Source organism: Antechinus flavipes, chromosome X, assembly GCF_016432865.1.
Source record: "Antechinus flavipes isolate AdamAnt ecotype Samford, QLD, Australia chromosome X, AdamAnt_v2, whole genome shotgun sequence".
Lineage (NCBI taxonomy): Eukaryota > Metazoa > Chordata > Mammalia > Dasyuromorphia > Dasyuridae > Antechinus > Antechinus flavipes.
Window position 1 is genome coordinate 65,964,726 of NC_067404.1, and position 27,059 is coordinate 65,991,784.

General features: G+C 39.5%; 1 long non-coding RNA gene across 1 annotated transcript in view; it reads right to left on the reverse strand.

The window, feature by feature from the left end:
- Positions 1–4,872: 4,872 nt before the first annotated feature.
- LOC127542899 (uncharacterized) overlaps positions 4,873–27,059 on the reverse strand; it is a 40,933-nt gene continuing 18,746 nt past the window's right edge. Inside the window, exons 3-4 of the long non-coding RNA XR_007948914.1 lie at positions 7,453–7,635; positions 4,873–5,451 (exon numbers count right to left, since the gene is read on the reverse strand). This is a non-coding gene — a long non-coding RNA (uncharacterized LOC127542899). The remainder of the gene's footprint in view (positions 5,452–7,452; positions 7,636–27,059) is intronic.

Consider the following 27,059-nt stretch of genomic DNA (forward strand, 5'->3'; position numbering starts at 1 on the left):
GCACAGTTTTCAGAAGACAAAAATCAAATTTAGCAGTAGTCACCTGAAAAGGTGCTCTGTAATCATTCCTGATTGGAAAACCACAAATTAAAACTATTCTGAGCTATCACCTCTTCCCTTATCTGCAATGACAAATTCCGGAGAGGGATGAGGAGAAAATACATATGCTAAGGTAATGGAATGGTGAACCAACCCAGCCGTTCCGAAAAACAACGTGACACTAGGTCCACGAGGCTATGAAACTGTGCGTACCCTTTGACCTGGCAATACACTGCTTCCTGTATCCCGAAGCTCATTTTGTGATGGCAAAGAACGGATATCAAAGGGATGCTCGTTAGTTGGGGAATGGCTGAACAAGTTATGGTATATCATTTTGATGGAGTACTATTGTGCTATAAGAAATGACGAGGGAGAGGGTTTCAGAAAAACATGGAAAACCTAAGTGAATGGTGCGAAGTGAAGTGAGAAGAATCGGAAGATCATTGTGCACAGTAACAGCAAGATTGTAATGATGATCGGCTGTGAAAGACTTGGCTACTCTGATCGATACAGTGGACAGTTCCAAAGGACTCATGATGAAAAAATGCTATCCACCTCCAGAGAGAGAGAACCGATTGAACTATGAGTGCAAATTGTATAATTGTCTCACTTTCTTTAATTTTCTTGTTTGTTTTTGTAATGTGGATCTGTGTTTTGCATGACTTTATGTGTAATTAATATGGGTGTTGCTTGCCTTCTCAGTGGGTGGGGGAGGGGTGGAAGGGAGGGAAATGTGGAACTCAAAATTTAAAAAGAAAAAAGTGTTAAAAGTAAATAAATAATAAATTAAAGTGTTAAGAAAGAAAACTACAAAAAAATAATAAAAGATACTCCTTTAAAAATGCAATCATGCTTGGTTGATGGAGTTTGCTGTGTGTTGCTGAGCACTTTTAAGTTCTTCCCTCACTCCCTGGCTCCTTTTCATTCCCTCTTTGAAGGCGAAAAAGGAGTAAAGGACACGTGTTGAAAGGAAGCTATAGAAATAAAAGATAAATCAAAAGTACATTGGAAAAGGGTACAACCCCCCTTTCTTCCACTGCTGAGGCGGTAGACGGTACCCGTTACTATGGCAGGCACAAAGTTGGTGAGTTTTGCCACGGTCTTCTTTCCCATCTTATAAGGAAAGAGACTTCACTGGGTATGAAAAGATGATAAGTAAAGCAATATAAAAATAAAAGGCTGAATCGATTCAATGAAAAAACCTACCCACTCTGTCCAAGGAGATGGGGAGGGATCGAACCCCATGTTGAATTCTTTACCCATAACGTAAGACTCCTTAGAACAAGCCTCATCTTCCACCTCTAAATCTAGGAAGTTGAATGTTGCCAAAGCATCAGTATTAATTCCTAAATTGTTGGGGGGTTGGGAAGGGAGCAGTAGCAGTATGTGAGCGGGTCTGGGCGCAAGGCCTTTCCTCAGTCCAATTCGTGTATTCTCCTTTCAGATGTCAAAGGGGGATTCCTAAAGCCCCAGTCCTCCATCCCAACCTCCAATCCCTGCCCCCCAAACAAGCAAAGTTGACCAGCTCTCCGCTGGCCAGCAGGATCAAATCCAAAATATTCTTTTTGGCACTCAAAGCTCTTCACAACCAACCTCTCCTGCTCTTGCCCTGCTATTCCTCCAGCAAGATAATCCATCTGTCGCCTGCCTTCTTAGAGGAAGCCTTTCTCAATTCCTCTTAGTTCCCATGTCTTCCTAATTTTAATTCTTTTCTATTTTTCTTGTATACAGCTTGATCGTGCATATTTGTTTCTTTGTTGTCTCCTCCTTGAGGGGAAACGTCTTTTGTCTCTTTTTTGTATTCTCAGCACTTAGCAGTGTCTGGTACATAGTAGGTACTTAATAAATCTTTATTGAAGGACTGCTTTGTAGCCATAGCAATTATCCAAGAGAATGGCTGTGCTGACCAGACTCGGAATCTGCACTGAGATTTTTATTTGTGGATCTCAAGTCAAGAAGACTCGGATTCCAGATCACAGTCAGGGTGCCAGTGAGTGCTAATTCATACAGATCCATCAAGTCGTGCAAAAAACTCAGAGACCCTCCTCCAAAACCTTGCTCCACTATAACATGAAAATTCAGACTCCAGATACTGGAGAAGATGCAACTGCCCCTATCCGACTCTCAAAAACATTCACACGGAAAAGTGAGGTTTGGACTTTTTCCTCCCATTTTCTCCCTCAGGAAAACTGAGGCCTAACTTATTGATCTTAGAAGTCTTTGAATGAATTTTGAATGTAGTAAGATAATACCTGCTTTCAAAAGGAAGCATGTTTAGTTAAAACAAATTTCTAATCATTCTGAGTGGAGAAATGTTCATTTAAAATTGCTTTTGCAAATTCATTTGTCTTTTCTTTCTAGAAAAATTGTGTTCTATTCTATTTTCTTCCCTTAGGATGGTAGTAACCTCCTCTTCCAAAGCTTTTTACATTTGAAATTATACACACATATACAAGCCTATCTATTATACATATATTATCGATCCATAGATTTATTTCTTGTTCTTTCTAGGGTTATGCATATTATGCATAAGATGTCACAACACATTCTCCCCCCCCCCACTCTCCATACAAAAAGGAAGTAAAACTAATAAGAAAGGACATATTATACTGGGAAATCATAAACTGATAAAATTCATAAGGAATTTAGACATTTAAAATTAATGGAATCTAGTTTTACATATCCTGATTAATTTTGATTTGTTATTTCAGTTAATTTGCCATTTCTTTGCTATTCAACATTTTAAGCCATCTCTACTCTCTTGTGGCTTTCCCTCTTAGTCTTTAATAAATCCAATGACTTCAAAAAATTCAGCCTCACTAAATAATCAGTTGGAAAATTTAAATAATGAGAGCGTGGTGGCCATCAATGACTTGGAATAAGGCCAAATTAAAAAAAAAAAGAAGCTAAAGTCCAGGTGTCATCTGCACCCACAGTCCAGCAGAAATCCTCTGGAAGCATCCTAAGCTCTGGTGAAAGGAGAGGAGAAGGATGGGCAGAATGCAAAAGGTGACAAGCTTCAGAAATAGCTGAGAAGTGGCAATTATTTAAGTGTTCAAAAAATGAAACTGTAAAAAGATGATGAAATCATGGACCCCACAGCCAGAATAGTAGTACCTTGGGGCTTTTTACACAATGTACACATCTTACTGTACATGTCATCTTTCTCTTTCAACCATGCATAATCTGATTTATCTTTTCCTTGCCTTTGATTTAACATCCTGAACCTCTCTCTAGTTGCTTTCACATTTTCTCTTTCTTTCTAGCTGATCTAATCTCTTTATCAAAACATCTCTCTCACATCTGAAAGATTCTAAGCATCTTCTCTGTAGCGTTACAACTCCATCTCTATGGAGCACAAACTCTGTCTATCTCTTTCCATACACCTCGTCTGTCTCTTACAATCACCGCATCTCTCCATAAAAAACATACAAACCAAAACCCTTTTTTCCTTGTGTTCTCTCTCTCATCATCTATGACCACAAAGGATGTAAGGAAACCAAGTCCTTCTCAGTGAGCCTATTCTTACACAGTTACAAATCCTAGCACCATGGTCGTTTGGTCTAACTAGCATTAAATATCTTTAGAAAGTCCTATCTCCTGCTGATGACAAATAAAGACAGTAGAAATCTCTGAATTATTTCCCAGTCAGTTTATTTTATGATACAAAAAAGACCAGTTACAGACTTCTATCTCTGAACAAAAAGTGGGCTATGTTCTTTCATTTGGTGAACTAGGACATGCCCCCGGTGACATCCAATGTGTTCCTCTTCCCCTTTATGCTGCAGGGGAACCTGGGTTTCAGTAGCATCTTGGCCCAAAATGAAAGTAACCTTTTGTATATTGATAAAAAGCTGCAGCCTGCAAGAGATCTCACTCAGGGCGCACATCTCTGGGTGCCTAGGGGGCACCGACTAGAGGTTCCAGGGCAAAGCAAGATAGATGTGCTGACTTCAAAGGAACTTTGTGGAGTCAGGACAGCTCCATGACCCAAAAACATACCAGGTATTACATGTTCCTTCTGACTCTGTGTTTCCAAAAGCCCATCCAGAGGCAGTCCAGGGAGGAGACGTGTGGAGAACTGAGCCATCGGGCAGCCTGGTAAGCGTTATGGCGATACGTGATCTGGACACATCACAAAACCCAAGTCCCCAATCAATTGCCTTGACTGGTAGAGAGGAGTTTAATCCTTCACACTTCCACTCCTGGGCTTTTAAGATCTTGGAGTTGGAAAAGTAAATCTGGAGCATATGCTACATACAGACAGCAGAAGAGTATGCGAGGCACTGACCTATCAATGTGTACGACCACACGACAATCAGTGACATTACAGAAGCCCAGGGTGTATGCTGATGGAGAAGGCATTTTTACCAAAAACGGGGATGCTTTAAAAAAATCAATCATCAGGCACAATGTTGATCCTATATGCTAGCTGACTTCGAAATTGCCAGATTTGGGGAAGTCACAGAAATGAGGGGCTGCAGTATTAGACTATATACAGTAGTATAGGAAACGGCTAAAGCAAGAAACCACATGCAAGATTTAACATTTCTAAGACACAGAGATCAAGCTAAAAGCTTGATTGTGTTAATCACCCTGTTACTTTTATCAGGTGACCAGACTTCCTTGGTGTCAAGGAACTAGATGTGAGCAAGGCTGAAACATATCTATTGAATCAATCAAAGGTTTGAGATTAAGAATGAAAAGCTAACCATCACTTTATTTTTTTAAAATAACTTTTTATTGACAGGACCCATGCCAGGGTAATTTTTTTACAACACTATCCCTCGCACTCACTTTGTTCCGATTTTTCCCCTCCCTCCCTCCACCCCCTCCCCCAGATGGCAAGCAGCCCTCATGTTAAATAGGTATATCCTAGATACAATCTATGTATGCAGAACCGAACAGTTCTCTTGTTGCACAGGGAGAATTGGACCGGGAAGAAAAACAAAAATGTAAGCAGTTTATATTCATTTCCCAGTAACCATCACTTTAGAAGTACTTAAAGGCCAAAGAATGACCTCATTATGTTTTACAGTAAGTATATTCAGATTAAGAAACCCAAGTCAGTCCCTTTGGATTTGGTACAAAAGAGCGAGCTCCTGGGGAGACTAGAGATTTGAACACTGCAAGGGTTGGCAGTTCCATCCAAACACCAGGGTAGCAATCACTGGAATGTGTCGGGTGGGGGATAGGGGCGGGGATGGTGTGTGGGATGTGGAGGAAAGAGTAGGAGAATCCATCAATCCAGGCTTGGTCTCCTCTGTCCCTTTGCCAGAAGAGGGTTCAAACAGAAGAATCACAAGATTTTGTATCAGTGTGCTGGTCCTAAAAGACTTCTTGGGACATCTGGTGGCAGTATGTGTATCTCCTTGAGGACGGAAAAGGCAGTCTCAAGTCTCTACATGGAATCTAGTGGAAAATGACACCAAACCCACAGGTGAAGTCTCAAGGACTAGAGCAAAAGGACTTCCAGGAATTACAAATTACCCCTACATTATGCCTGTTAAGTTAGAATCTATTTGGGGGGTTTGTAACCAATGATTCTTTCTATACCGTCTTAGGAAACACCCTAACTACGGGCTAATCAGCCCAGATAACAAATTGATATCCCCTGATAATCACAGCAGGAAACACCATTGGGGTGCTTGTCAGTTAAAATGAACACTAGAACAGCACCTTCCACGTTCTTGCCCCACTCACACAATGTCCTCCACTGCTACCCTTAGGTCAACAGGTGCAGGTTTAAGGAGCCCACCGCTGAGGAACTAGTGGGAGTCAGAGGAATCAAGCTGCAGCATATACTTCATATTTATTGGGAGGTAAACAGGAGCTGAGCAGAACAGAGTGCAAGAGATCTATTCAGAGACAAAGGGCAGGTGTCAATAAACTTAGATTTTAGCAACATGGAGAAAATATGGACAAGAGAGGGAAAAACTGAGCTTAGACACCAAAGGGGTAGCCTGGTCTTCTAATACCTGTTGCAGGAACACACAAAAAAGCACAGAGTAAGGTCCAGTTTACGACCACTGTTAGAGAAAATGCAAAAAAATAAACTCTTGGCATAGTTTCTTCCCTATAGAAATTTGAAGTTCGGAGGAGGAGTGGGTTTTGGGGGAACAATAATGAGTTGTGTTTTAGACATGTATATTTTGAGATATCTCCAGGACAATTAAATTGAAATGTCTAATAGATGATATGGGACTGGGTTCGATGCATCCATCCTTCCTCACTACCTATCTCTATAGATTTGTGAGCTATCTGTATAGAGATGGTCAGTAAACTGAGGAAAACGATTAGCTGTTGAGAGGTGAGGCTAGAGAAGGCCTTGGACAAAGCTTTGGGGGATACCCTACTATATATATATATATATATATACACACACACACATATGTATATATAATACATACACACACACACACACACACACACACACACACACACACATATATATATATTACATAGTATGGAAGATGAGAGGCTGTTAAAGCAATGGTAGTAGAAGGAGAAATAGGTGAGTTGAGAAATAAACCAACTCTCATGGCTCAAAGGTAGCATAATCACTTGTCTCTTAAATGGGGACTAGTATGAATGGTACAACGAGGGTCTAACTGTCTCATATTCCCAATCAACGAAATTGGCCTTCCCGTACAGAGGCGGGGATGCTTATATAAGATGAGAAGACCCTGGGAGCTTAAGTCGCATAACTCAACACATACTACCATTCAACCTACTGGAACAAACTGTAGTGGTTGAGGTTTACCAAAAGTCATCGAGAGGGGCCTTTGGGGTCAGGGTAGAATAGCTGATGAATGCTATGACTGGGTCACAGCTTTATTTTGGGCCACCCAGCATGGAGCATTGTACGTCCACAAATGGGGGACTACTGATTTCTTGGCATGCTTGTAAAGAGTCGGGGTAGATGACTTTGGCTTAGGAGCAGACACACACTAAGTTCTTCCCCCCATTTCGTAAGGATGGAGGAAGAGAGGGCCAAGGCCCTTCAGTTGGGTCTTTCAACAAAGAAGAGTTAAATCCAGGTGAGTTGGTGTGTGCGGGTACGGAGAGGTGAGAGTGGGCATTGTGAGATTGGGACTAGTTTGGAGGCGGGCCGGGGAAGAGTTTTACTGGCAAGCTCAGAAGTTTATATTTTGCTTAGGAGACCATAGGGAACCGACCACTGGAAGTTTTTGAGCAGTAGTCTGATTATTCTGGCAACAATGCAAAAAATCAATTGGAGATTGGAAAAGTTGGAGTTAGAAACCATTTAGATTACTGAGGTGAGACCATGAGGATGTGACCTGGGATGACTGAGAGACAATCAAGCAAATATTAAAATGTCTCCTTTGTGTTGAGTTCCCCAAAGGATGATAAATCATGGATGAACTAGAATGCTTTAACTACATCACTTACTTTCACAATGTCACAGTCTTGACGCTAGCAGGGATCTCTGAGATTCTCTCGTTTCACATGCGTAGGAAGTGGGGAGTCGGTGAAGTGAGTGACCGTCTGAAGTTCTTGTAAGTTACAGAACATGGCAGAACAGAGATTGGAGTCTTCTGGATGTTTCCACAGTAAGAGATCGTTCCAGACAGCCTGAGTGGGACAAAACAGAGGCAAAAGATTAGGGAAGCAAACTTTATGATTAAGATCAAAAGCTTTTTTAAAAAATGAATTTCTCATCTCTACTGAATAGTGAGCACATGCTCATGGTCTTAATTGTCAACTCGAGGAAAAAAGAGAGCTTTGTGCTGTGGCATCCCAGTCTTCTCTACAGACTTAGTAAGGAGAACTGAGCAGGTAAAAAGAATTTCGTTCATACACATGATGTGACACAAGGAATGTCTGATGATGTACAGAAACGTATCTGTATAGAGACAAAGTGTCTTTTTTTTTTAAATAACTTTTTTATCGACAGAACTCATGCCAGGGTAATTTTTTACAACATTATCCCTTGCACTCACTTTGTTCCAATTTTTCCCCTCCCTCCCTCCACCCCCTCCCCGAGATGGCAAGCAGTCCTATATATGTTGAATAGGTTACAGTATATCCTAGATACAATGTATGTGTGCAGAACCGAACAGTTTTCTTGTGGCACAGGGAGAATTGGATTCAGAAGGTAGAAATAACCCAGGAAGAAAAGCAAAAATGCCAACAGTTTCATTCATTTCCCAGTGTTCTTTCTTTGGGTGTAGCTGCTTCTGTCCATCCTTGATCAATTGAAACTGAATTAGCTCTCTTTAACAAAGAGATCCACTTCCATCAGAATACATCCTCAAACAGTATCATTGTTGAAGTATATAATGATCTCCTGGTTCTGCTCATTTCACTTAGCGTCAGTTCATGTAAGTCTCGCCAGTCCTCTCTGTATTCATCCCGCTGGTCCTTCCTTACAGAGCAATAATATTCTATAACGTTCATATACCACAATTTACTCAACCATTCTGCAATTGATGGACATCCTTTCATTTTCCAGCTTCTAGCCACTACAAACAGGGCTGCCACAAACATTTTGGCACATACGGGTCCCTTTCCCTTTTTTAGTGTCTCTTTGGGGTATAAGCCCAGTAGTAATACTGCTGGATCAAAGGGTATGCACAGTTTGATAACTTTCTGAGCATAGTTCCAAATCGCACTCCAGAATGGCTGGATGTGTTCACAATTCCACCAACAATGTATCAGTGTCCCAGTTTTCCCACATCCCTTCCAACATTCCGCATTATCTTTCCCTGTCATTCTAGCCAGTCTGACAGGTGTGTAGTGGTATCTCAGAGTTGTCTTAATTTGCATTTCTCTGATTAATAATAATTTGGAGCATATTTTCATATGTCTATAAATAGTTTCAATTTCTTCATCTGAGAATTGTCTGTTTGTATCCTTTGACCATTTATCAATTGGAGAATGGTTTGATTTCTTATAAATTAGAGTCAATTCTCTATATATTTTGGAAATAAGGCCTTTATCAGAACCTTTGACTGTAAAAATGTTTTCCCAGTTTATTGTTTCCCTTCTAATCTTGTCTGCATTTGTTTTGTTTGTACAAAAACTTTTCAATTTCATATAATCAAAATTTTCTATTTTGTGATCAGTAATGATCTCTAGTTCTTCTTTGGTCATAAATTCCACAGGTCTGAGAGGTAAACTATCCTATGCTCTTCCAATTTATTTATCATCTCATTCTTTATGCCTAGGTCATGAACCCATTTTGACCTTATCTTGGTGTTCGGTGTTAAGTGTGGGTCAATGCCTAGTTTCTGCCATACTAATTTCCAATTTTCCCAGCAATTTTTGTCAAATAATGCATTCTTATCCCCAAAACTGGGGTCTTTGGGTTTGTCAAACACTATATTATTAAAGTTATTGGCTGTTTTGTTCTTTGAACCTAACCTATTCCATTGATCAATTAGTCTATTTCTTAGCCAATACCAGATGGTTTTAGTAACTGCTGCTTTATAATATAATTTTAGATCTGGTACAGCTAGGCCACCTTCGAGTTTTTTCATTAATTTCCTTGAAATTCTTGACCTTTTGTTTTTCCATATGAACTTTGTTGTTATTTTTTTCTAGATCATCAAAGTAATTTTTTGGGAGTCTGATTGGCATAGCACTAAATAAATAGATTAATTTAGGTAGTATTGTCATCTTTATTATATTTGCTCGCCCAATCCAAGAACATTTGATATTTTTCCAGTTGGTTAGATCAGACTTAATTTGTGTGGAAAGTGTTTTGTAGTTTTGCTCATAAAGTTTCTGATTTTCCCTTGGAAGATAGATTCCCAAATATTTTATACAATCAGTAGTTACTTTAAATGGAATTTCTCTTTGTAATTCTAACTGTTGGGTTTTGTTAGTGATATATAAGAATGCTGATGACTTATGTGGGTTTATTTTGTATCCTGCAACTTTGCTTGAGACAGTTTCTAAGAAATTTAGGAGACCATCGAGATGGCTGCCAGGGAGCGCTGCACTGGATAGTGCTGGGCCCTGAGTCAGGAAGACCTGAGTTCCACGGTGACCTCAGACGTACTAGCTATGTGACACTGAGCAAGTCACTTAACCTCCTCCATTTGACTTAATCCAAAGCAGAAGGAAATGGCAAACCGCTTTATTACCTTGACCAAAAAAGCCCCGTAGACTTCAAGGTTCAGAATCACAAAGAGTTAGACACAACTGAACCAATGGACGATGACAGTTTGGGAAGATACCTTTAAAACACTAATGAGAAAACTATGGAGACTCAATATGGATCGAGGCATACTGTTTTCACCTTTTTGTTTTTCTTTCTCGTGGTTTTCTTGTCCTTTTTGGTCTGATTTTTCTTGTACAACATGATAAATATGGAAATATGTTTAAAAGAATTGCACATATTTAACCTGTATCAGACTACTTGCTTTCTTGGGGAGGGAACAGGTAAGAAGAGGAAGAAAAATTTGAAACACAAAGCCTTATAGAAATGAATGTTGAAAATTATCTTTATATATATTTGGAAAAATAAAATACTACTGAAAAATTTTAAAAACTACATAAGATTTCCAAATAGAGAGCACTATTTAAAGTTTCAAACTTTAAAAAAGAACAAATAAAACACTAATTTTAGGTGGTGAATATTTACACATTCAGTTAGGCTTAATAAAGAACACTCTTTTATTCTCTGGGTTAATACAAGTTTGTAGGACACATAAGATGCCATCCTGCATATCAAATGAATTCAGGGTTTGAATTGGAATCTACCCTATATTGTGGCTACCCCTGCTGTTTTATTTTTTTTAACTTTTCACCTTTATTAACTATGTTTCTTTTTTATTAAAACTTTTTTATTTTCAAAATATGCATGGATAATTTTCAACCTTCAACCCTTGCAAAACCTTGTGTTTCAAAATTTTTCCCTCCCTTCTCCCTACCCTCTCCCCTAGACAGCAAGTCATCTCATGCATATGAAATGTGCAGTTCTTCCATACACATTTCACATATTTCCACAATTATCTTGCTGCACAAGAAAAAAATCAGATCAAAAAGGGAAAAAAATGAGAGAGAAAACAAAATATAAGCAAACAACAACAACGAGTGAAAATCCTATGTTGTGATCCACACTCAGCCCCCACAGTCCTCTCTCTCTGGGTACAGATGGCTCTCTCCATCACAAGATCACTGGAACTGGCCTGACTTGTCTCATTGTTGAAGAGAGCCACGATCTTCAGAACCGCTACTTTAACAACCATGTAATTCTGTAAAGATCTCAGACCAATGCCAAGCCAGTAGAGTGTTATTGCTACTGCCCCTGAACCTGATAGGCTACAACTTCCCCCTGCTTTAGAATATCTGCTTTCCCTTAATACAGTGTTTTTGGACCTTCATTAACAGAACAAGACATTTTTATAGCTAGCTTGGCCTTCTTTTCATTGACAGAGTAAGAGGATACATAACATTTGGTGGTCTTTCTTTGCTCTGCTATCTCCATTGGTCTGCCCAAAGGCAAGTGCATGTCTTTACTTTTGTGAGAAGTGAAGACTGGAAAAAGATAAACCAGTAGCTCTGAAACAGAGGGGTGTGACCTTTCTGGAACTTCTCACACTTTCAATAAGACTTGAGTCATCAGTACCATGTGACGGAAGGAATTGTTTGGACTAAGATCAGATTTGCTTTTGTGGCCTTAATAAAGGGAATAGAGGGGAAAGTGTTTCTACCAAATGTTTTCTACCCCTTTACCTCTTTCCTTCATCTAAAAATTATTTCTAGAAAGAGCTGTGGCCAAATTGAGCTGTCTAAGCTGAGTAGATTTTTCACGAGAGCAATATATTTAATTTGGACTCTTGAGCTATGGAGAAAATACGACGACAATCAGAAGGAAGACTGTATATTTCCCTCAAAGAATGATGCTGGATGGGCAGGTATGAAGAGAAGTTGTTGTTTGGGGGGAGCGGGGTGGAATCTTGGTATCAAATGTTTCTGAGAAGGGTCTTTTTAGCCATTGCTACTTGTTAGAATCCTAGTGTTGACTCACTGGAATTGATGGAAGCAATGCTTGTTTGCTTGGGTTTGTACCTTTAAGAGAGTTTACACATTAGAGCTCAAACATTGGAGTTCACAAGTATGGGAGATTCACAAAGTTACCTTTGTAACTTTGTGAATTCACACTTCCCATAATCCCACTCTCAGAGGAGGAATCAACCTTTGAGTTTCACCTCTAAAAGAACATAAAAAGAGCTGAGTTAGTGAAGTCAGTCACTTCGGAAGATTGCCAGGAGTTGGAGTTGAGCTAGAGGCAGAAGCTGGCAGAGGCAAAAGACTACCAACGAGAGCTCTCGGAACCAAAGAGAGCTCAAATGAGTTCAGTTCAGGAGATTGACAAGCTAGAGACTGCAGTTGGGCAGAAGGAAGGATTCGGAGGAGTAGAACCAAGATTCAGAGAGAGCTGGAGGCTGAAGCTGGCAGACAAGCTGCAAGAGCTCTTGGAACCAAGGAAAGAGATAGGCCTCTAAGAAAACTAACCGGGCTATTTTGAAAGAGACAATAAAAGATTGGATTTTAAATCCCTGGCTGCGGTTTGAGGTGATTATTACTCTGAACTGAAACGAAGGCTGCCTCCAGAAAACCTCCCCAAGAAACCTGCACCCAGAGAACGATTATATTATAAAAAAGAAGAGAACACCACAGCTACTAATGGAAGATTCTTCTAGCTGAGAAAAGAAATAACAGAAACATATGACTTAAGACAATTCACCAATGAATATTTAGTCAAAGTCAACGAACAAACAATTCTCAAAGGAAGAACTGCCACGTTTTTCTAATTATATGAAAGAATGCTCCAACTAATGATAAGAGAAACATCAGTCTCAAATCTGATTGTCCATCAGACTATGAAAGGGAGCTGAGGCTGATGTGAAGGAAGGTGAGAAAGTAGGAAGTAGTCTGGACCTGGAATTCAGAGAAATTCATATTCAAACACTGGCTGAGAGACACCACCAGCCATTTGATCTTGGGAAAAATCACTCGCTTTTTCTCAGCTAAATTTTCTTTACATGTAAGATAGGAATAATAATCTTTGTAGGGGGAGCTAGGTGGTGCAGTGGATAGAGCACCAGCCCTGAAGTCAGGTGGACCCAAGTTCAAATGAGGCCTCAAACACTTAACACTTCCTGGCTGTGTGATCTGGCAAGTCACTTAACCCCAATTGTCTCAGCAAAAAACCAATAATAATCTTTGTATTACTACTTCACAGGACTGGTATAGGGATTAAATAGTATTCTCAGGCCCACTATCTCATGCTCAGGTGGGTGGGTATCCTCCCTTTCACAGTTCCAGGGTTTCAGTTAGCCTGGCCCCCAGCAGTTGTTGAAATAGGTAAAGCCCTGAGGCGTCTCTGAGTTACCATGATGAAAGCCTTTATGTATGAAAGCCTTTGGTCCTTTACCCTTATGTCACAGGAACTTGCCCACCGGGCTAGGCTAAGTAAGAAGCACCAAGGTGAAGATATAGGGCAAGAAGATATGGAGGCAGAAGACACAAATGGCCACCCCATCTGCAGAGGCTGTGAGCTCACAGGGATGACTCACTTGGGTGACAGTTCCTCTTTGTACCTTGTCTTCCTGCTCCAGAACTTCTTTCTCATATCTCTTCCTACCAGCGTGTCCCAGTCAGCCACGGACACTGAAGCTGTCCTGTAAATGCTCACGGATGGAAGCTTATAGAAAACACAGTTCAGAGAAACCGGGAGGGCAAGGGGAATGGGATGCATGCTGATTTAAAACCAGCTCTTCTACATGCAAGCTGCTCTAGCAAGCTAAGAAGGTTTTATCCCAAAACCCAATGACCTAGTTTCTATTCTGTGAAATGGGATTTGGACATTTCAGTCATCTCATTCCCCCTTTTGTCCGGCTCCCTGGCCTAGTAGAAAGTGAGTCAAGATAGGATAGGGATTTTCCCTTACCTGAAAGTGCATCTCTTGGTTTGGAAGCCAGTAATAATGCTCCAGAGCAATGAGATGCAGATAGGGGATAGTCATAAAATCCTTAACGGCAGATAGCATTTGTCCAGTTTCAGGCAAAACTCTGGTTACCGAGTGATTACAAACATCTTGGAATAAATTCCTCAAATTTTATTGAATTTCGAAGATGAATTGATCACTTAAAGGCTAGACCAGTAAAGATGCAGTTGCTAAATGATCCTACTGCTTTCAAAGTTCTGGGGGTATTCATTAATTTAAGCAATAGGTTTAAGCCTCCAAACAGAAATAAAGAATGCAATTGACTTCTGTGCTATACACGATTCTATTAACTGAGACCTGAAGTTCACTGTGTAAATTTAACTTAATACCTCAGCTAATTGTTTTTCATTTCCCGGAGGTAAAATGCCATTTGCCATATTTCTGTCGGTTTATTAGAGAACGACTTTAGACATTTTAATCAAACTGCCATACATTGCCACATTAAAAAACTCCATTTGTCACAAATGAATTATAAGTGTGTTTTACGTGCAAAATGTGTTACGATATAAAGCCACTTAAAAATACTCTTACTGAGAGTTATTGTTATTGGGCAACTAGAAGCTTAATGCTTAGCTGCAGTCTTTATTCACAAACAGCCCTGGCTAGACATTAGAACTAGTTGTATGGAGTTGGGATAGTAACAAGGACCGCTGATTCGGTAAGAGAAGGGAAGCACTTAGACGAGCTAAAGGTATCATATACATGCAAGGGGTTCGTATTATCAAAAATGTTATCATTTATCTTGAAACGGCACATTAATAGAACTGATATCCCCAAAGCCCAAGTTTTGTTCAGTTTAAGCAATACTGGTCTAAGAAAGAAGAAAGCAGATTTCTGGCTTTAGACACTTTCTGGTTGTGTGACTTTAGGCAAGTCACTTAATACTGTTTGCTTCAGTTGCCTTATTTGTAAAAGGAGCCGGAAAAATAAATGGCACGCTAGTTGTACTTCACTACTTGCCAAGTGGCCTCCAAATAGGGCAACGAAGAGTGGGATGTGAGTGAAATGACCCACAATAGCAACAACAGCAGCAATGACATCGAACTTTCCCGCGAGTTCTCACGTTCATAACAATCCTTTGTTGAAGGTGTTCTGAACATACCCTTAATCAAAGGCTCTCTCTCGTTCTCCTGTAGACCCGAGACTCAAGGATTCTGCCGCTCTTATGGCTTGAATAACTAGCAAAATTCCGTTTTGTGTTAAAGAGCGCTTAGTAAAAGCAAATTATAATAATTATAACAATGCGCCTGAATAATGCAGAGTGTATTTTCAATGACAGAAAGATATTTCAATGTCTGAATCAAATCATCTTTGCCACAAAATTGGATTGTTGCTGAGTGAAATGTGTTTAGTGAATAAGCTGGCTTCCTGATGGGTACATTTAAAATATGCATATCAAAATTAGTTCATAACATTTCCAAATAACAAAGAAAAGTTTATAGAAAATCAGTTAGAAAAATCTTCCAAACATCCAGATCTCTGATTTAGGTCCATACAGCCTGAGTTCTTTACCTTCCTAGCAAGACTATATTTTCTTGACCCTTTACCTATTATCTTTTCTACCTTTTACCCACTTTTGACTGTGTCTTAACTTTCTGGGATTTGAACTTCTCTTTCCATTTTTTTCCTCTCCTTTTCCCAAGTATTAATTGAGGTCACCATAAGAAGAGACTGAAGAAGGCAGTGTTTACAATGGACCCAGAACCAAGTGGTGCTCTGAGAGACAGGAGTGTGTCATCTCGGGGCAGGGGTCTACTCAACCCCAAATTGGAAAGGTCTGAGCTAGACAATGTAATCCCGGAACAAATCCCCCCAGGGCCAGAACCCTGTGGCAGAATGCTCCAGAAAACAAGGAATTTAGCCACAAGTGCTTACTGCCCAAAGAGAGGAATGTTACAGCAGCCGTGTGTGTGTGTGTGTGTGTGTGTGTGTGTGTGTGTGTGTGTGTGTGTGTGTGTGTGTGTGTGTGTGTGTGTGTGTTGGGGGATAAACCACACTCTATATTCTGTTCCTGTAGAAATTGGTAAATTATTAACACAAGACATTCCAACAAGGCTATTAAGCAGATGGTCAAGATGACAGAAATGCAGTCTTCAAACACATGATTCAGATGCTACCTTGTTTTTTGTTTTGTTTTGTTTTGTTTTTGCCCAGGGTCTGTATCCTTATCAAACAGCAATACATAATCACTCTGTTAGGCCATCTCTGTAGTGATGATAATTCTGTCTGGAATACTGAGGTGCTCGTGAGGGATCAAAGTGCTAATGTGCCCAAAAGCGTGCCTAGGTATACTTACCGGCCATCTGAACAGTTCAGCTCAGCTCTCCACAACTATTGGGCATCTACGACTCTAGGGTAGGCCCTCCCCATGACATGTCTCGATTATTCCAATAGATGCTGTTAGGGGACAGGGGGTCACCTGCCTCAAGTCTCTCCCAACTCCAATCCACCCTCCATTCAGCCACGAAAATGATTTTCCTAAAGCACAGGCCCAACCACCCCACCCCTTCTCAATAGACTCCTATTGATCCCAGGAGCAAGTACCAAATGCTTTGCTTGACTTTCAGAGCCCTTCATCACCTAATCCCTTCCCACCTTTCCAGTCTTCTTATACTTTACTGTCCAATATATAATCTTTGGTTAAATGACACCGGCCTCCTGGCTGTTTCATGAACAAGACCCTCCATCTCTCTGTTCCCAGCATTCTCTCTGGCCATCCCTCATTCCTGGAACACTTTCCCTCCTTCACACCAACTACTAAAAAATCTTTGACCTTCTTTAAGTCTCAATTGAAATTCCACCTCCTACAGAAAACCTTCCCTCATCTCTTCTTGATTCTGATGTCTTTTCTCTTTTATTTATTTCCTATTTATTGTGTGTATGACTTGCTCTGTATATACTGGTTTGCAAGTTGTCACCCCCTTCTCTGCTTTCAGGGAGCTTACACTTTGTCTTTTGCTTCTTTTGATATCCGCACTGTTTATCTTGGTGCTTGGCACACAGGAAGTGCTTAATCAATGTAGACTTAAGTGAATTTAAATTGAATCTTGGTAAGTTGGGAGGGCTTCTGCGGCCATTTAGTTCAGGCCTATCATTTCAAACTGAGTCTTTTATATACAAAAAGAGCTGCTACAAATATTTCTGTACATACCTATCCTTTTTATTTTTCTTTAATCGATTTGGGGCACAGACCTAGTAGTGACATTCACAGAGCAAAGGCTATGTAGTTCTCTAGCCAGAGTTTCAGCCAGAATGGTTGAACCAATTTACTATTCTACCAACTGTTCATTAATGTACCTATTTTCCCCCTCATCCTCTCTAATAGTTATCATTTCTGATAAGTATGAGGTGGTGCCTCAGAATGGTTTTAACTTGCCTTTTTCTCATCAACAATGATTTAGAACATTTTTTTTTCTTATATACCTAGATAGCTTTCATTTCTTCTTCTGAAAACACCCTGTACATCTTTCTTGATCATCTATCAATTGGGAAATGGCTTCTGTTGTTATAAATTTGACTAAGTTCTCTATCTAGTTGAGAAATGAGGCATTTATCAGAGAAACCTGTTATAAATTTTTTGAGATTATTTCATCATCCATGGTGTCTCTTAGCAGAATGTCGTTTCTCTGATTCTCCCTTTCTTTCAGTTAGTCTATTTTTGTTTTCTCTAAGATCACAATTGCCACCCGTGCCCTCCTCATTTGATCGAAAGATAATAGACCGTGCTTCAGCCCTTCATGTCAATGCTACGTGTATATTTCTGATCCAAGGTCGTCAGTTTTATACAACATATAGCTGAATTCCGGTTTCGAATCCATTCTGTTATCCACTTCTGTTCTACAGGTTAGCTCATTCCCTTCACATTCAGAATTATGACTATTAAGCATATACTTCCCTCTATCCCATTTTTCTCTGATTAGCCTCCCCATTCCCTTTTTTCTCGTTCCTCCTTAAAAGTCTGTCTTGCTTCTGATTGCTGCATTCCCCGATCTGGCCTTCCCCTTGTAATTCCCCACACCTGTACTTGTTATTCTCTTCCCCTTCTATTTCCCTATTGGGTAGGATGGTTTTCTAATACTGGAGGGAACAAGGGAGAGAGAGGGAGAGAGAATGTACGTGGATATATGTGAATATACATAATGTCAATAATATACATATACATGCGCGCGCACGTACACACAAATATAATTTTACCTCTGCATCTATTCCAAGGAGAGTGGGATTCAAGCACTCCCTGCCATTATTCCCTCCAATATAAAAGCTGTTCCATATGTGTTTTCTTTATGTGAGAAAATTGCATCCATTCTACCTTTCTGTCCCCAATCTCCAAGTGAATCCCTCTTTCTTCCCCTTATATTCTTTTTGGAGGTCATCCCCAACATCATCAGTTGGCACCTATTCTGTTTGTCTCTGCTAATAACTCCTGCCTTAATGATGATTAAGTTCTTAAGAGTTACATTATCTTCCCGAAAAGGAGTGGAGACACTGTAATGCCACTGATGAGTACTCTCTCACGCTTGCTTTTGATGTCGTTATGACCAAGAAACATTCTGCCCAAGATTATGTGTATAGTTGAAATTCCAAACTGTCCAGGAAGATGAGTGAGGTTTCTATTTTATATCACCAACTGTTCTACAGTTACTTAAGCATTTCTTCTCTTCCAGTTTTGCATTGCAAATCCTTTAATGCTGACTGTATTTCAATATAATTAGATTCTTCAGTATATATGTAAACACACACATATCTCTACACATATACTATATATAGTTTATAGAGAAAAACATATGACACAAAGGATTTATAGAAATGTATGTACTGCATATGTGTCTTTTATATAGATCGCCTAGTTCTATATATGTTATAAATATTGTCTATCCTATTGTACATATTCCACATGTTCTCTAATTCCGTATGTCTTATTTAATGCACACAATGGAACGGAAACTTCCTCAGACTTCTAAAGGGGTCTGGGACTTGGACAAAGTTTAAGAGCCTCTGTTCTGAGGTTACAAAGAATTTGCAAGGGGTTTCCTGTGCCAGTATTGCTTCTGCGCCATTCACTAATCAGAAAATCAATCAGATGATTAGGGTGGTTTTTTCCTCCTCTATCACATCTTTTGTTTTCTGAAGGCAAGAATTCTATTCATACTTTATTAGCAATGAAAAGAAAGACACACGCAGAATCGTAAATTAGTTATTTTCGAGGGGCTAAAAAAATTTGATGCTATAAACCTCAAGGTCAAAAAACCCAAAACAAACTTGGAACACTTCAAAATTCACAAGAATGCTACACAGACTCAAATGAATTATGTCAGCTCAATTCCAGAGGCAGAACCATTACTTACATAATGGGACAAAAAGGCATTTCACATGCAGATTAAATAATTGCAGGAAGAAATAGGTGCTTAGTTGCCCAAGTCTGTGAATCCATATGAAATTACACAATTTCCATGCACAACTGCATGTGTGTGCGTTTTCAGAAAGAAAGGGGATATGAGAACCAATGTGCTTATAATGATTGAGGTATATTCTGAATGCCTATTAAACACTCTTGAATCTAAGTGAATCTCAGGTTTTTATCACAATAGAGTATTCCATCTTGCTGCATAACAGTGAACAGTTGGAATGACCGGACCCAATATAAGGTTGTTAGTGGGCTCTCTTAAAAGGAAGATCTGGTTGATTTGCTAAGAGAGTCAGTGTTCCTGCATGCCCAGGCTGTGACACGGAATGATGGGTTTTTTCTTCTTGAATATGTTTTTGAGCCTCTGCTCTTCTCCCATAACAAGAGGTAGCCATATGGCAGCTAAAGGAACTGCTGAGGTTTAAAAAGAATCACCAGAGTCCTGTGTTAACCAGGGCATCATACGGGGCAATATAAAAGTCTGCCATGTCATGAACCAGGACAAAGGAAAGATGCATAAGGTTCTTCCCAATTACTTCATACACCTTCAAATTCTGACTCTTAAAGGACTAACTGAAGGCCTTTCTCTCTGCTTATATGCCAAAGCTCTTACTCTAAGCGTGGGCATTATTTTTTCCACTTATACCTCAAATGGAAAAATAGTTCAAATGCAGGCAATATGGAATATAAATAGTAGAGAGTTCCAGGTGAGATGGGGAGAAGTTGCAGTCAAAGAATGTATAGTGACCAACAATATAATTAATTAGCTGCAAAATGTATTAAGAGGGACTGTTGGGATCAAAAAGAAATATTAAATTCAGGCAACAGAGATCTATAATGGGCAAAGTGTATCCCTAAGGAAGTTCAATGTTTAAAAAGCAAGACTCAAATTGTCTTTATGTAACACAAAAAAATGGACTGATCTGGTACTTTTCTAGGTAGTTCAGTTAGAGAGAACATCCATAATTTTATTTTAAAAATTGTGTTTGAGATCTACATTATTTTCCTTGATGGTACTCAATGAAGAATTATGAGAAGACATCCCCCCTTTTCTCCTTTGCAGAAGAAGAGAGCAGACAGTTGTGAAACACTGTATTGATGGGATTTTTTCAATGCATTGCTCAATTTTGCCAATAAAAAAAAATTGTCTCTTTTTTAAAATAAGGGATGGCTCTCTCGGGACGAAAAAGTAATATGAGAAAGATCTAGGTGATATTTAAAAATCAACAAGAAATATTACAAAAAAAACAAAGTATAAGTTTCAGAAAGTTTTAGTAACTACGTAATAAGAAATGTGAACAGAACTGACCCAGTTACAGACCAGAGGGAGTCAAGTGATGAAGGAGAAAACCTTGATGGAGAATATTACAGTGACTGTGTAAGGGCCATGTGAGGATGAAGAAGCATGATTTTATTTCCTGAAACTTATTTTCATACCTTTCTGGGGCAGATAAGATCAAGTGATGGCAGTGAACAATATTATCTTACCAGGGAATGAAGCATCATTACATGGTATACCTACAGGCACTTGAAATCCAATATCAGGCTAATATCTCAAATCACCTATTGGATATTTCAAAGTGGATAATCTTGGCACTGCATTCCCACACCAAACATGTCCAATCAGCTGCTCTCTTATAATTTCTACCTCCACAACATCTTCCGTATCTTATCTCTTTTCTCGACTGGTTTTGTCCCTTATCACCTCTCCCTGCCTCAAGATTCTTCCCCACTTCAGAGCATTTGCCACACAGCTATCAAAAAGTGATTGCCCATAAGGAGGAATATGATCATGTGTTCCCCCCAACTCTTAAAAAAAAAGCTTCTAGGAAAAATATATAAGCTTCAAATTGTGGTGTGAGGAACAGAGAGAAAGCCACCTTAGCTGGACTGCAGAGAATGGGAAGGAAAGTAATTTCCTATACATCTGGAAAGACAGATTAGGGCCAGACCGTATCAAGTGTTAAAAGCTAAACAGAGGGCAGGTGTGTGTGTGTGTGTGTGTGTGTGTGTGTGTGTGTGTGTGTGTGTGACTACATAAATACGTACATACATACAGACGTATATCTTTATATACAAGCATGCTCGCACATATGTATATATCACTCACAGCCCTGGATCTGCACACTGGCCACCCTCTCCCTTGCCTGGAATTCACTTCCTGTATCTCAGCCTCAGAGGCCCACTCTTCCATCAAAAAGCAGCTCACATCAGCCACCATTATTTGCATAAAGCCTCTCCCAATCTCCAACTGGTAGCATTTTCCCTAACTACTTTGTGCTTAACTACATTGTTTATTCATATAGATAGATAAATAGATATTTATTAACTTCCTATTTATGTGTGTATTTCCTACGTATACCCAGGGGCAGCTTGGTAGCACATTAGTTAGAGTAGGGTGCCAGAGTTGGGAAGACCGAAATTCAAACCTGACTTCAGACACTTACTAAGGGATTCTGGGCAAATCACTGCCTCTGTGAGGATCTATCTATGGGGATAATTATAGTACCAATCTCCCAGGTTGTCATGAAGCTAAAATCCAACAATATTTGTTCATTTCTTTGCGAACCTTAATGTGCTTTGTAAATGCTAGCAATAAGGATAACTTAGTTAATAATCGTAAGAATTATTACTTCCCGTTTGCACTAGTAGAACGTAAACTCATAGTGAGGAGGGCTTCTTTCATTTTTTGTATCCATTTCTCTGGTGCCAAACGTTAGTAGGTGCTTAATAAATACTTGTGGTTTAACTGGTTGAAAACTTAGCCAGTAGTTGCTATTCAAGACTCTCTTCAATAAAATTAGGCAGCTGAGGGTCAAAAGGTCAGCGTCAAGTGGAGTCCAAGTACCATGGGTCCAACCAAGCCAGAATAGCGGGGAGGACATACCCTGAGATGGATCCATGATATGTTAGGCCAAGAGCAGCTAAGCTGAACGAGACCGACCTCATTAAGCGTTTGGCCATCAGCTCTCCTGCCACAACAACTCCTGCAAACCCAAACGATTATCCATCTGTGGGGTGGTCTGCATTTGCATTGTGACTTCCCAAATCGATAAAATTACCATCTTTAGAAGTATTAAAGTTTAGGCTTCTTTTTCATATTTCCTATGAGATTTGCACTAAGGGAGAATCAAAATGAATATCTTTACCCAACATTTCTAACTTTTATAGGATTTCTAGTCACCAATTAAATACAAACTCTTTATTAGTGAGAGAATCAAACTTAAGTAAAGGCCATTCTGTACACCAGAGTTGGCTGTGGTCAAGAAGATAACAGTCACATAAATGTATCATCGAGTCATTAAACTCTATAAGCAATTCAATCTTTTCTCTAGTCAAATTAATTACTAAACAAATGTGGTTTACTTGGACTAATTCTCACTAACACCCAGAAGATATCTCATAACTCATTAAATGTTGATAAACAGCGACTTGAACAAAGTTTGGACAAGGAAAAGCCTGTCTCATATTAACAGAGGACAGAACCAGATTCAAAGTGTCACTGAAGTTCAATTTTAGGGTAGGCAAGTCACTGAGAGCCAGAGGCATAAGGGGAGGCTTTCGGAGGACTCTGAAGAATGGGCAGCATTTAGGCTGCGAAAGGAACAAAGGGAAGGCTATTCCAAAATGGCAATGAAACTTCCTAAAATGTGGAGATCACTGATATGCTTAGCAAGCAAACCATCAATTAAAAAATAATTAAGCACCCACTATATGCTAAGTGGGAAGCTAGGTGATCCAGTGGATGGAACCCTGGACCTGGACTCAATTCAAATCTGGCCTCAGGTACTTCCTAGCTGTGTGACCCTAGACAGGTCACTTCATCCTGTATGCCTCCATTTCTTCATCAGCAAATTGAACTGGAGAAGGAAATGACTAACCCCTCCAATATCTTTGCCAAAATTGCAAATGGAGTCACAAAGAGTCAGACAGGACTGAAAAACAACAGTGCACGCTAAACAAGAGAGGCCCTGCCCTGAAGAAGCTTCTATTTTCTCACAGGTATCGTGGACAACTCAACCTGATCATGTCAAGGCTTCCCATTCTTTTTGTGGTATAAATAATAGTCATTTTTGCATCTGGAAAAAAGCTACCCCCTCTTCCCTGAACTAGCTCCAAATCTGCACCCTTCTCAATTAGTCTTTCCTTTCACTTCACATTGGAGGACCACGCAGAACACAACTTTGTAGCTGGGAAGACTTTCGGCTAGAACCTCAACTTTGGGCTTCTTGACTTCTCTCCCTTGTCATCCCATCAACAGAATCATCAGTGTCCTGAACTCTAGAAGGGGGTGCACTTCTAAACTTCCATATATTTGGGCCTCAAACACTAAAAGAGCTATGCAGGGCCTATAGGGAAAATTTTCTACAGAAATCTGCCTTTGATGTAATTGAAAAGAGCTTTAATGAAAAAAATACTGAAAAATAGAAAAACCACAAGCCACAAGCATCGGGACAGCAATCTGAACAAATGTACACTCGGGCGTAGGGACTGGCTGTATTATCCTTCTCGGGGACAAGGCCATTTTACTAGGGGATCCCCGGGAGGCAATGACAATTAGCTGAAAGGAACAAATCCCTCAGAGTAGACTCTTAGGAATGAGTGGAAGACAAATTCAGGGGTCTGGGGAAGGGGTATAGCTTCTTGGCACTCCTTAAATCATCCAACATAAACATCTACTTATCTTGCCCAACACTGAGCACAGTGCCCAGCACATAGTGAGTACTCAATAAATGCTTGGTGACTGGTTTGCCTGTACGTTAATCATTTGCTATGTGCTAAGCCCTGGGACAGGCATTTCTGAAATATATAAGAAAGTGAGACAGTTCCTGCACTGAAGAAGCTTACATTTCAGTGGAGGCAACGTGGACAGAAATCACCCTGTCAAACATCACTTGTGTCAAGCTGGTGGTCTACTAAGGCCCTTGGGATATATGTCACTTAGACAAAGGAGCGCTCCTTCCATCATCACTGATCACAATCCATCCACACTTTTCCATCAGGTACCACTCTTGTCCTAGGTCCTCCTCCTGTAAATACTCCACAAGAGGCCCACATAATATGTTAGTGGTCTACAGCAAGGTCATTAAATGCATAACAATGTAGCACTTTGAGTGGCAGGACCATCACAGACTCTGCCTCCTTTTCCAGTCACATATCTCACAGTTTAACTCAATACTTAACATGCATGTGGAAGTAAAAGATTCTTTTTAAACACTAAGTATTTAAAAACAATATCACTACAATTTAAAGTCACAAGATTTTTAAAAATTTGTTTAACACAATCAGAAGGCTAGAGAAATCATTAAAGAGTAATGTCTTACTCTGAAGCACCACTTCACACAACGCAGTATTTACACCTTTTGTTGTTGTTTGCATTTTGTTTTTTCTCATTTTTTCCCCTTTTTGAACTGATTTTTCTTGTGCACCGTGACTGTTATGGAAATATGTATGGAAGAATCGCACATGGTTAACACATTGGATTACTTGTCATCTTGGGGAGGGGAGAAGGGAAGGGAAGGAAAAAAATGGCAACACAATTGCCAAGGTGAAGGTTGAAAATTATTTATGCATCTATTTGAAACTAAAAAACTTTAATTAAAAAAGAATAATGTCTTCACTTCCACCTTTTTTCTCATTCCTGCATTTAAGTCAAATCCAGATTAATTAAAAAAGAATAATGTCTTCACTCCCACCTTTTTTCTCATTCCTGCATTTAAGTCAAATCCAGATTCCTACAACCCCTTCCTCCCCACCAGAAGACATATAAGATCGTGTGATTCAGAAGGAGGTAGCAAAGGAAATGAGAAATCATTTAAGGCAACTAAAACACTCACTTCCTTTTCTCTTTAGCCCCCACACAGGCCCATATCTTTGGGCCCAGTAAAATTGGATTTTTAGTCCAATTCTCTACGTACAAATATTTTCCTAAGAATTTGATTTGTATAGAGTGACAACTAATTTTATTCCACTTTGAGGAAAAGAGATATAGGCAAAGAACCAGTCACACCTCTCCAAATCCAATATTGTTCAAGTCCAGCATAAATGTGAAAAATGTGATGAAATATTCCATCTGAAAGTGACCTTTTTTCAGGAAAAATAACTGCTTTTAAAAACTTATAGAGCAAATGACAATTCAAATTCCTTGTCACATAGATTTTCCTTTGCACAAAGTTTTGTCTGACCTTTGATCAAGCTTAAGCTCACAGTTTTCTCTGGTGCTAATAGATTTTTTTTATTAATAAACTAGCAAAGTGATATTTGTTTTGCTTTCATTATTTCAGTAATAAAAGGAGAATGCTGAAATCTACTCTCGTGATTTATTGGGGAGAGAGCTTTTCTCCTCGAAACCATTGATTTTCCTATGGCAATTTAAAAGAGGTGGTGTTACTCTAAGATAAGTAATGGATGATATCTTCATAGCTGGAAAAAGACATTTAAAAGAAACATATACTTGTAAAAGATTGTCTTAGCTCGCTAGAATTTCCTTCTTTTTCCTCAGCCTCTCGTTCCGTTGGTTCTTTATGAATAGCAAAATTTCCTGGAGATATAGTGAAATGAGATACTTTTTTTTGAAGGAACAAGGTGCTACTTTCATTAAGCAATTAATAAATGAATCAACAACTTCCTGAAATTCCAAGTGACTCTTGCCCTCCCACATTCCCTTCCTTTCATACTCGGGGTCTTGGGCAGCTACCTTCTTTCCTGAATTACATATCATCTTGTGAGAGACTTAATGTGGTAGGAGTGCATGTGGTACTGATGTCAAATTAAGCCCCCCATGTTCATATTCACATAACTACTTAGCTTGCATTGTGATAACTTTCTTGGCCTCCCCTCCCCATCCCTGGTACGTAACACTGCTAGCTGAGTGTGTACTCTTAGAGAGGGCCTGTTTACTGAATTTATCGCATACTGAACACAAAGGGACTTTGCTCAAAGAATTGTGCCGGGTAACTTTGAATGTCCTTGCCTTGGTGGGTTTATGCTGTAAACTTAACGATGTTTGAATATAGGCTTTTCCTGTTTCATTTCCTTTCTGGCAGGATAACTTGTCTTGACAGTATTTCATTTTGTTCTGTCATCATAACTAAACTCCATCGACTGCCACTAAAATTGCTTTGCCCCTACACAGTACTTTGGAGGAGAGGCAATAGAACAATTAGGTTGCTGTAGATTTCCCGAAAACTATTTCGCCTAAAGTCATACGCTCACATTGCGACATCATAATGCAGTTGCTCTGAGAGTCTGTTGACATAGTAATAATTGGATGGTCTTATAGCAGCCTCTGTGTAGAATTGCGCTAAAGTGATTTGATTGCTTGAGTTTCTCAGCATAATGGTGTCGTAATGGCACTGCCATACCTTCAAATTATGGTCTCTGTGGGCTTCCCTTGAAAACCTGGGTCTATAGTAAGATGCAAACTCTGTGTGAGGTACAAGGAAAATTGTGGGAAAAAGTGAAGATGACCTATTTTCTATAGTAAAATTTTCAAATGCAAATACTCTATTTCTAGTTTTCTCATTCAAAACCACCAGAGCAGACAAGAGGGTAAGAGAAAGAGCAGTACACTGGAACGGACTGAATCAAAATGGTTAAGAGAAGGTTGCTACACAAGATAAGTGAGAAGAT